This window comes from Bos mutus, chromosome 1 (genome assembly GCF_027580195.1).
Source record: "Bos mutus isolate GX-2022 chromosome 1, NWIPB_WYAK_1.1, whole genome shotgun sequence".
NCBI lineage: Eukaryota > Metazoa > Chordata > Mammalia > Artiodactyla > Bovidae > Bos > Bos mutus.
This window is the reverse complement of record NC_091617.1, coordinates 58026528-58038376: the sequence shown is the minus strand read 5'-3', so window position 1 is coordinate 58038376 and position 11849 is coordinate 58026528.

Here is an 11849-nt window from a genome sequence, read left to right as displayed (position 1 = left end):
AAATCCCACGGACGGAGGAGCCTGGTAGGCTGCAGTCCATGAGGTCTCTGAGTCAGACACGACTGAGTGACTTCACTTTCACTTTTCACTTTCATGCATTGGAGAAGGAAATGGCAACCCACTCCAGTGTTCTTGCCTGGAGAATCCCAGGGACAGGGGAGCCTGGTGGGCTGCTGTCCATGAGGTCGCAAAGAGTCCGACACAACTGAAGCAACTTACCAGCAGCAGCAGCTATTAAATATTATAAGTAATCTAGAAATGGTATAAATTATATGGGAGGCTATGCCTAGACTATATGCAAATACTATGCCACTTGATGTAAGAGACTTGATGTAAGAGACTTGAGCACCTGCATGGTTCCTGGAACCAACAACCCCCATGGATACTGAAAAATGACTATACAATGAGAAATCCAAAGAAACTTAGACTAGGTTAAAGAATTGTTCTTTAAACAATCAGTCCAAAGAGGAACACAGGCAATTCTATTCTGATCAATGGTGCTCTAAACACCATTGAAGGTGCTGACTAACACCCTATGGAATGAAAGCTACCTGGGGCCAGAATTCATACTGGTTTGGTGATGTTGTGAAATTGCTCAACCTCCTGAAGCTTCAGCTTCCTCATCTGTTAACAAAAACAGTAGTGGCCCCTCCTCACCCCCACTCATGGGGTCATTGTGAGGATGTGGTGAACTGAGGTCTGGTAAGGTATTCGGCACAGTGCTGAACACAGAAGAGATCACTATATCAATGATAGTATTGCTGCAAACATTAACTGAGGGAGTGAAAGGAAGATCAGAGAAGAATAGCCCTGTCTAAGTTGAGTATTTTGCCAGGAGTAAAACCCTAGTCTCTGGACTGCAAAGCCAATGTTCTACAAACCTCTTCATTCTGGCTTAGGCATCTGATATCAAATAAAAGGATAAAATGTTACTGCAGAAAAGTAGCCACTGTACCAGTCAAACCCTGAGAAGACCTTGGAGGAAGGTGAATGATGGAAAAGTCTCCCTGAGGAACCTTCCAAATTCCTCTGAAGCCTCCTCCTGGGCCCACTCCTGGAAAGGTCATGGCTGCAGCCAGAGCCGAGCACCAACCACAAGGAGCAGGTCTGAACCAACAGTTCCCCAAGCCACCCTGAGCCTCTGGGGCCCATTGGCAGTCCCTGCAGCAAAGCATGAACCCCTGTGGTCGTGAGCATGCTAAGTCGCTGCAGTCATGTCTGACTCTGCGACCCTATGGACTGTAGCCTGCCAGGCTCCTCTGTGATTAGTTGGGTGCTAACTCATATTTGCATTTAAAGCTCTAAAAGGAGCCACAGTACTTTTTTCCCCTGACTTCTGGGGTTGTGGGTTGGACAGGCGTGGTTAGCCTTGAGGCAGTGGGGTGGGTGAAGGTACTGGGGAAGGGACTCCACTTGGTGTAAAGGGGGAAGAAGCCCTGGCCTGGAAAGTAAAACTCTCCCCAGGCCCTTCAAGTGCTTTCACAGCCCAGCCTTCCCTTTGCCCTATAAGCCTCCCCTGAGCCCACAGCCTACTTCCCATCTTCAGTTGGAAGCCCATGGCCTGGCAAGGGTCACAGCACTGGACCCACAGGGCTGAGAGTGGTCACACTTTCCACAAGGCCATGTCTCACATATAGGAAACACAGCCTAGGATTTTCTCGGGGCACAGGCCCATCTCTCAGCTATGTCTTTGAACTTCAGACTCTCCGAAGTCTTCCTTCCGGCTCAGAAGGGGTGCGGAAGCCTGAGGGATATCATGACTGTCTTCTCCCCACTCTCCCCAGCCTCTTACCGAGTGCGACATCCAGCAGCTGCAGAGGCGGGGGCCTCCCCAGCCAAGTGCTCCCACTCTCTGCCTCACCGGCTAGCACCTCCTGCTGTGGGCTGTACTGTGGCTGGAGGGCCTACAGAGAGCTGAGAAAGCAGGAGCCAGGAAACTGGGGAGATAAGGGGACACAGCCACCCCGGGTACCCAGAAGAGCCTGCCCTGCATCCCCCTCAGCCCCACCCAGCCTTTGCCACTGCAAAGTCATTTTACTCAACATGAAAGGAATATCTCTGACCTCATGGTCTTTAATAATTCTGTGAGCCACGAGGTTTGTGGGCGGCAACCACCTCAGAGCAAATGCAAATAGGAGGAACTCGGGAGTGGGACTGCTGTTGTTTGTCCAAGCCCCCTTGGGTGAGGTGACCCTGAGGACCTCCCCAACAAAGGCTGCCAAGGAGGTTCATGGATTATGGGAAATTCCCTTTGCCTTCCCAGCTGTGAAAATACGACAGAGACTCCCAGGAGAGGCTGGAATGCAATCAGAAGAAAAGTCTTGGGAAGAAAGCAGCTGATCCTCTGTCCTCAACTTAGGCCTTTCCGGTAGCCTCTCTCACAGCCCTCCCACCCACGGACATCGCTCCCCTTCCATCCTCCCCCATCCTGGATGTGATTTTCTTATCAGTCATCCCCTAGCCCTGTCTCCCACAGGAAAGATGTCCTCTATCCCTGGAAACTTACTTTCTACTTCCTACTTCCTACTACCTGCATCCCTCAGCATCCGGGACAAGGAGGATTGTGATAGAAATATATGTGAATGTGTGGTTCAAAGACCATCTCAACAGTCAAGCATCCTCACTCCACCATCAAAACAATGCCAGACCAAGATTGTTTCACAGGGGGACTATAACAAACCTGTAAAGAGAGGATAATTCCAATGCTACTTAAAATATACAGACAAAAAACATAAAGAAACACTTCCAAATTTGTTGTGTGAAGTGAATTTCAAGTCATTATAAAAATGATTAAGATTGCTCACAATAAAAGAAAATCAGATCCTAATCTCTTACCGATAGTGTGGGGGAAATTCTAAATAAAATATTGTCACACAGATGCCAATAGCAAATTAAACAAAATACATAAGCACCAGTTAGAGTTTATCGCAGGGTGAATAAACATGTACATGAATCATAAAATAATGATTCAATACTAGGAAATCCTTTTATATTAATATTAAATACAAGATCTTCATAGGAAAAACATATGGTCACTTCCTGACACTAAAAAGAAAATTCAATCCCTATGACTGGCTGGAAAAACAAACCAGTCAGTAAAATAAAAATTAATTTTTTTTAAATTAATTCTTAACATAATTACACACACACCAGGCCCAGAGTCAACATCTCTTTTGAAGGAAAAACACTAGAGGTGTTCTCGGTAAATTCAGAAATAAGACAAGAGCACTCAGTATTGCCACAGCTAGTCAACAAGTTATCAGAAGTATTAGCAAATGCAATTAAAAGAAGCAATTAGAGGAGTAAGAGTTAGAAATAAGGATATAAAATTATTTCTAGTTATGTTATCATAACAAGAGACTCAACGGGGGAAATATCACAAACAATAGAATTCTGTAAAATTAGCAGGATATAGCATTAATCTAAATTAAAAAGTAGTCTTCCTATATACAATCATTAACTAGTTAGAAAATATTTTGGAAGAGAAATCTCACAACAGCAAAAATAAAATACTCAGAAATAAATTTAGCAAGAAGTGTGCAAAAGCCATACTAAAAATCTTTACTTCAATACATTTTCAAATGGAACCATGTGTGTGTGTGTGTGCTTAGTCGCTCAGTCGTGTCCCACTCTTTACATAGACTGTAGTCTGCCAGGCTCCTCTGTCCATGGGGATTCTCCAGGCAAGAATACAGGAATGGGTTGCCATGCCCTTCTCCAGGGGATCTTCCCAACCCAGGGATCAAACCCAGGTCTCTCGCATTGCAGGCAGATTCTTTACTGTCTGAGCCACTAGGGAAACCCATGATACTGGAGCAGGTAGCCAATCCCTTCTCCAGGGGATCTTCCCCAGCCAGGAATCAACTGGGGTCTCCTGCATTACAGATTGATTTTTTACCAGCTGAGCTCCCAGGGAAGCTCCAAATGAAACCATACGAATACTAAAAGAAAATTCCTTTAAAACCTAAAAGTTGAGAAAATTTTTAAACTGTGATCAAAATCTGGAATCAATAAAAACAACTGGTGAGGGATTTGACTACATAAAGATTTTTTTAAAGAGTCTTTTGCATTTAAAAAATCATAAAGGTCAAAAGACAACTGACAAACTAAGAAAGAATATTGGAACTTACTTCACAACCAAATGATTCATTTCCTTAACATAAAGCATTTCTAGAAATCAATATGAAAAAGGCCAAAATTCATGAACTGAAAGTTCTTAGAAAAAGAAATACAATATCCCTTAAACATTTGAAAAGTTCACTCTACTCAATAAAGAGAGAGATACATTAAGACTATACCGTGACACCATTTCTACCCCACCAAACTGGCAAAAATCAAAATTTTAACAATATATTCTATTGGTAAGGCTGTGGGAAAACAAATACTGTCATTTATTTTTGTTAGGAATTAAAAAAAGCATACAACTCCTTTGCAGGAGAATTGGTCCATAACTATCAAGATTGCAGCACTGTTTACCCTTTGGCCCAGGAATCCCACTTCTGGAAATAAATTCTGAAGACCTAATTGCCTAAACAGGAAATGGCATGTGCACAATCTTATTCACCAAGGCATAATTCACTAGCAAAAACAAACAAAAACATGTTACAATCAAACATCCATCAGTAGTTTCCTGGCTGAATAAACTGACACCCAAGTCCCTTATCAAATAAACTATGGTACTGCCACATATTGGAGAACTGAGCAACCATAAAGAATAAGTCCAATCTCAATGTATGGATATGGAATGATCGCGAGGAGACTTTGTTAAATGAGAAAGCGTGGAGCCAGTGTGTTAGTGCGCAGCCTTTGTGGAATGGGGCAAAGGCAGAAAGAAGATGAGTAAAAATTTGCCTATATCTTTAATAAGAAACACTAAGAATTGATCAAAATTAATTTTAAAACTTGGTTACCATTAGGTGGTCGGAGAAGGTATAGGAAGAGGGGGGAATTGGAATGGAAAAGAAACTTCTTGGAATATAGCTTTGAACTTCTAAGACATATGAGTGCTTTACATATTCAAATGATTCATATTATATAAAAATTAAAAAGAAAAAATCCCTAAAAATCAAAGGAAAAAAAAGAAACAAATTAATCTAATCAAATTTCAAATGAATAGCACAATCACACAGAGAAAATAATCAACCCTGTTTAAAACTTAGCACTTTGTATCTACTCACTGGAATATATTCTAGGATAAAAGCATAGTATTATAGTCCTTCCACTGTATTATAATTTTGAAATAATGATGCAACAACCAAGTTGTTACATTAATATTGTTAGAAGCCAAGTTTTCAGTGTGAGAGAAAACAGAAGTACAAATTCAAACAATTAAGTAAAACCTGGAAGGTTAAATATGAAAATTTGATCAATATAAAGCCACAAATTATATACATATTATATATATACAGGGGAGCCTGGTAGTCCTATAGTAGCCTATAGTCCATAGGGTCACAAAGACACAACTGAAGCAACTTAGCACAGCACCCAGTGACAGTGAGGTCACTCAGTCGTGTCCAACTCTTTGAGACCCCATGGACTGTAGCCCACCAACCTCCTCAGTCCATGGGATTTTCCAGGCAAGAATACTGGAGTGGGTTCCCATTTCCTTCTCCAGGGGATCTTCCCGACCCAGGGGTTGAACCTGGGTCTCCCGCATTGTAGGCAGACACTACCGTCTGAGTTACCAGGGAAGCTCTAACACACACACATATAAATATAAAATCTAGCTTGGCCCATTGAAAGAGCCCCAAAACAACAATAATCCAGGAGTAATGAGTATCCCTAGAGGCAGAATGCTTTCTAAAACCATTCTGTATTTGAGGGACCAGGGCTTCTAAGAGAAACAACTGACTCCAAGTTTGTATCAAGGAGTATATAAGACAAGCCCAGGACATCTCACTCTTTGAAAGATTAATGGAGTCATGTCAAGAAGACCAGACCAATTTGCAGGGGCTACAAATGGCCAAAGCTGGGCCCGTTAGTGTGTGACAAAGATAAATGGCTACAAGAATATTTTAAAGGCCATAAATCCATAAATGATACTCCAAAACCAGAAAATTCTAAACAAAGCAAGCCTCATTTGTCACTATTGGAGATAGTTACCACACCAACCCCTTGTTCTAAAAATTGGCAATTCAAGTTGACAGGATTTATTCTGTCTTTCTGTTTGGAATTGTATTTAAGGATGACAAAATAGCCCAGTTGGCTTCCTAGGTGGTTCAGCAGTAAAGAAACCACCTGCAATGCAGGAGACTTGCAGGAGATGCAGGTTCGACCCCTGGGTTGGAAAGATCCCCTAGAGAAAGAAATGGCTACCTATACCACTATTCTTGCCTGGAAATCCCCATGGACAAAGGAGCCTGGCGGGCTACAGCCCATGGGTGTCCCAGAGTCAGACACGATTGAGCAACTAAACAATAACAACAAAAAATAGCCCAGTTGATGAGGGAAAGCACTTGTTTACAGAATAATTCTAGCTAATAAATAGAGAATAAATTTCGTCAACCCTAATATAATAGTTGATTCAGTTAAGGATCTCTGATGGAAATGGAAACCATTAGGTGAAATGTGATGGCAAAGCAGATGTTCCAAGGTGCTAAGGCAGCCTCACAGATTGCTTTCTGGTCACAAGGGAGAAAGTGCAACAGCTCAAGGGAGGGATTAAGCTATCCCCACTTTTTTCCCAGTGACTAATCTAAACACTACTCAAACTTGAACAGTCAGACATATTGTGCAATCTAATAGGACCCAAAATTAAGTGTAGCTGCCATCCATGAAATATTCATTCCCAAAATGTTTGTTGTTGTTGTTCAGTCACTCAGTCATGTCTGACTCTTTGTGACCCCATGCACCATGCCAGGCCTCCCTGTCCTTCACTATCTCTCAGAGTTTGCTCAAATTCAGGTCCATTGAGTCGATGACACTATCCAACCATCTCATCCTCTGTCATCCCCTTCTCCTCCCGCCCTCAATCTTTCCCAGCATCAGGGTCTTTTCCAATGAGTCACTTCTTTGCATCAGGTGGCCAAAGTATTGGAGCTTCAGCTTCAGCATCAGTCCTTCCAATGAATATTCATGGTTGATTTCCTTTAGAATGGACTGGTCTGATCTCCTTGCAGTCCAAGGGACTTCCATGAGTCTTCTCCAGTACCACATTTCAAAAGCATCAGTTCTTCAACACTCAACCTTCTTTATGGTCCAACTCGCACATCCGTATATGACTATTGGGAAAAACAAATGTTTAACCTGAGTCTGAGCAGACTTCTAGTTATAGAAGACATAGTACAATGTATAAGTGAACAGGTTAAATTCCCCCCAACTACAGAGCAGAGAAAAATGCAAAATGCAAATGTGGGACAACTTTTTCAAGACAAAGGCAAGGAGAAAGAAGGAGGGAGGAGGACTATTTTAGAGTAAAACAAATTTAGGAGACATAACAGCCAAACATGGTTCTCAATTGATCCTTCATTTGAACAAAGACATCTGGGGGACAGCTGTCAGAAATCAAATACAGATTGGGCATTAATTATATTAATAAACTACTGTTAGTTTTGTTAAGTGTGCATTATGACCTGAATTGTGTCCCCTGCCCCCCCCACAACAAATTCTTATGTTGAAGTCCTAATCCTCAGCACTTCAGAGTATAACTATATTTGGTGTGCTGGGCTTAGTCATTTAGTTGTGTCCAACTCTTTGTGACCCCATGGACTCTAGCCTGCAAGGTTACTCTGTCCATGGAATTCTCCAGGCCAGAATACTGGAGTGGGTAGCCTTTTCCTTCTCCAGGGAATGTTCCCAACCCAGGGATCAAACCCAGGTCTCCTGCATTGCAGGCAGATTCTTCACTGTCTGAGCCACTAGGGAAGTCCATGAATACGGGAGTGGGTGGCCTATTCCTTCTCCAGAGGGTCTTCCTGACCCAGAAATCGAACCCAGGTTTCCTGCATTGTGGGCAGATTCTTTACCAGCTGAGATACCAGGGAAGAAGAAGTCTTTAAAGAGCTGATTTAGTTAAAATGAAGTCTGTACATAGTGTCTGTTTTTTCTTTCTTACTTCAGGTGACAATGATCTACACATTCTAATGAAAAAGATACACAGTTATATAGAAAAGTAATTTCCAAAAATAACCTATTGAAAATGATACTCCATTAGTTTCAATGATATTGTTTGAATGGACACTGTCTTTTGCACTATGCACAGAGTGAAAAGGCAGTCCACAGAATGGGGGGAAATATTTGCAAATTTGATAAGCAGTTATATCCAGAATGTAGAGGAACTTCTAAAACTCAACAACAATTTTAAAAAATTTAAAAATGGGTAAAAAACTTAAATAGACATTTCTCCAAAGAAGATATATGAATGGAGAATAAACACATGAAAATATGCTTAACATCACTAATCATTAAGGAAATACAAATCAAAACTACTGTGAGGTGCACCTGACATCTATTACGATCACTACTATTGGGGAAAAAAGGAAAACAGAAAAAGAACAGTGTTGGAAAGGATATAGAGAAATTCGAACCTATCTGCACTACTGGTGGGAATGTAAAATGGTTCAACCATGGTAGGAAATGTGTAGTTTCCTCAAAGGGTTAAAAAGAGAAGTATGATCCAGCTGTGGGTATAATTGAGGTCAGTTTCTTTTAAGAGCTAGTCATATACTGTTCATACCAGCATTGTTCACATTAGCTCTAACATAGAGGAAATCCAAGAGTCTGTAAGCTAAATGTGGTATATATATACAACGGAATATTCCTCAGCCTTTTAGAAGGAAATTCAGTAATGTGCCAAACAAAGATGAACTGTGAGGATATTTTGGTGAATGAAGTAAATTGTCACAAAAGGCGCATATTGAATGATTCCACTTATGTGACGTACTTGGTCAAAAATCATTGAACTTGTAATGATGGTTGCCAGTGCCTGGGGAGAGTGGGGAATTATTGATTATGATTGATAAGTATAAAGCTTTAGTGTTAAAAAATGAAGAGTTATAGGGTTCAATGGTAGTTATGACTACATACAATGTCACTGAAATATATATTTAAAAATGGTTAAGATGGTAAATTTATGATATATGTATTTTTAAAAAATACAACAAAAATTCACAGAAAAAAAAAATGAAGTCTGTAGGGTGTGTGAGTGCTCAGTCATGTCCAACTCTTTTCAACCCCCTGGACTGTAGCCCACCAGACTACTCTGTCCATGGGATTGTCCAGGCAAGAATACTGGAGTGGGTTGCCATTTCCTCCTCCAAGGGATCGTCCCAAATCAGGTATCGAACCCAAGTCTCCTGCATTGGCCAGCAGATTCTTTACCACTACACCATCTGGGAAACCCAGAAGTCTTTAAGGTGGGCCCTTATCCAATATGATTGCTGTTCTTAAAAAAGAGGAAATTTAGAAAAAGAGACAGATACAGACAGAGGTACAGCCAAGTGAGCACACCGTGAGAAGGTGGCCATCTGTAAGCCGAAGACAGAAGCCTCAGCAGAAACCAAACCTACGGACGCTTAATTTTGGACTTCTGGCCTCCAGAGTTGTGAGAAAATTAACTTCTATTGTTTTAGCCACCCAGTTCTGTAGTCGCAGAGAGTTGGACATGACTAAAGCGACCAACACTTTCACTTTCATTTTCAGTGGAATTTTGTTATGGCAGTCCTGATAAATTAATACAATGTAAGAATGATATTGTGGTTATGTAGAAAGTTTTTCAGAGATCTGTGCAATTTTTAAGTGTGAAATGTATTAATATCTGTAATTTTTAAATCCTCATATAATGAAGAATGGGTGGCAAAATGTGGATTGTTGAATTTAGGCGATGGGAATATAGGTATTAATCACTATGTTTCTACATCTTTTTGAATACAAAATTTATAGTAACAATTCAAAATTAAATGCAAGGAAATGTTCAAGTGTGGCTGGGAGAATCAAGGCACCAGACAGGATGGGCAGGTAGTTTGGGGGAACATGAATATGAAGGGGTTCCCTTCCAAGGAGACCCCTGCCTGTTGTGGGAATCAACTCAGGGCCTCTATCTTTCAAGCCATCTGCACATGAGACTGGGTGATTAGAATGCAAAAGCACGTTGCATCAGAGAAACTGTCAATAGTGAGGCTGTGAGAAGAGATCTATTAAAAATGAATTTGGTTTAGCTGTAAAACATTACTAATTTCAGTCACTTACATGAACTACTAAACATTTAAGTATAAATACTGTTCGGCATAATAATAATTATGCGTACAACTGAAAAATACAGTTGAAAATATATAATTAATTTTAAATGTCATAATAATTAAAGGAGCTTTTCAGTATTTAGCCAAATTCCTCATATTGGATAGGCAGATCCTCGTCTGAGCTGAGGCTGGTTGATTCTCTGTCATAACAAATCTAACAGCCCCAACACATCTCTTCATGTCAATCAATCAACAAATATTGAGCACTTACTTTGCAAAACTGCTGTGCTGGGCATTATGGCTGAAGAAGAAAAAGTTTACTCAAGAAGTTTACAATCTAGTCAGGAAGCTTTATACCCAAACAAAAATAATTTAATATATAAGGCAGGTAAGTGGTGCAAAGGACTTGTACACGTGAACGAAGGTGGGTTTATAGGATAATCATTTGTGTTAGGTAAAATGTGAACGAGGTGGTTGTGTGGATGTAGCAAGGAGATAAATAAAATAGAAGTAAATGCAGAAGCAGTAACAACCATTGGCAAGCAGCCAATGCCTGGACAGAGTCGCAATGACAGTGTTAATCCACACGCCCAGATTCCTGTGCTCCCAGGCAGCACTTCTGAAAGAAGATGGGACACCCCACATGTTTAGACACACGTTTCCAAATATATATTATGGAAAACAAAACATTATAAATATGGATGGTGTCGTGGCTCAAAGGAAGGTATAGTAGAAGTCTCCGTAAAAGAGGGACCTATTAATTCAGGAGTCCCTGCCTGGTCTCATGGAGTCAATACATGTGGCCTACTCCCGATGTCCAGCAGGTCAAGTGTAAACACAATGCCAGATGCTCCCATAACATGGTGAGGGAGGGTGTGCCCCTGTGGGGCCAGAGGGCAGGAGCTCAAGTTAGATTTCTGCAGTTGTGTGATGGTAAATGATCAACAACAGATCTCCAGAGAAAAAGTCCCCCATCTGTAGCCTCAGTCAATGTCAGTGGTGTAATTACCCCACCATGGTGATTTCAGCTACCAAGAAGATATCACACAATGTGAAGTTAGGGAAGAGCCCAATCATCTCGTCCAAGCCAGTACAAGCCAGCTCCAGCACTGGATTTTTGAGCCCAAAGCTTCTTGATTAAGATTTATTTTTCAGTTAATTCCCTTTCTTCTAGGAAACTGGTTTCCTAATTAAGCATTTTCTAATTAATGTGTTCCCTTTTCATTTCTCAAAGCCCCTGCCATGGCTGAAGTAGATCTTTAGTTCTTCTGGCTTTGGTGGGGGCTTCCAGTCTAAAACAAGAGCTGGATGGTCACCTGGGGTTTGTCCACTGGAGAATGAGGGTAGGGGGAGACAGAAGCCCTGCTTTGGCAATCCTAGCCCCAGTGCCCTGCATCGCAGATAGGGGTGCATGCAGATTCACGAAGCCTCCAAAAACGGGAGCTGGGTATTAGATCTCTCCAGAACCCATGCCTCTGGCACTTCCCTGATGGTCTAGTAGTTAAGATTCCATGCTCCCAATGCAGGGAGCCTGGGTTCCATCCCTGGTCAGGGAACTAGATCCCTCATGCCACAACTGAAGATCCTCATGCCACGGTGAAGACCTGGTGCAGTTAAAGAAGAAGAAAACAAACCCACACTCCTTGACTGCAATAGCATCTGCTCTCTGCTCCT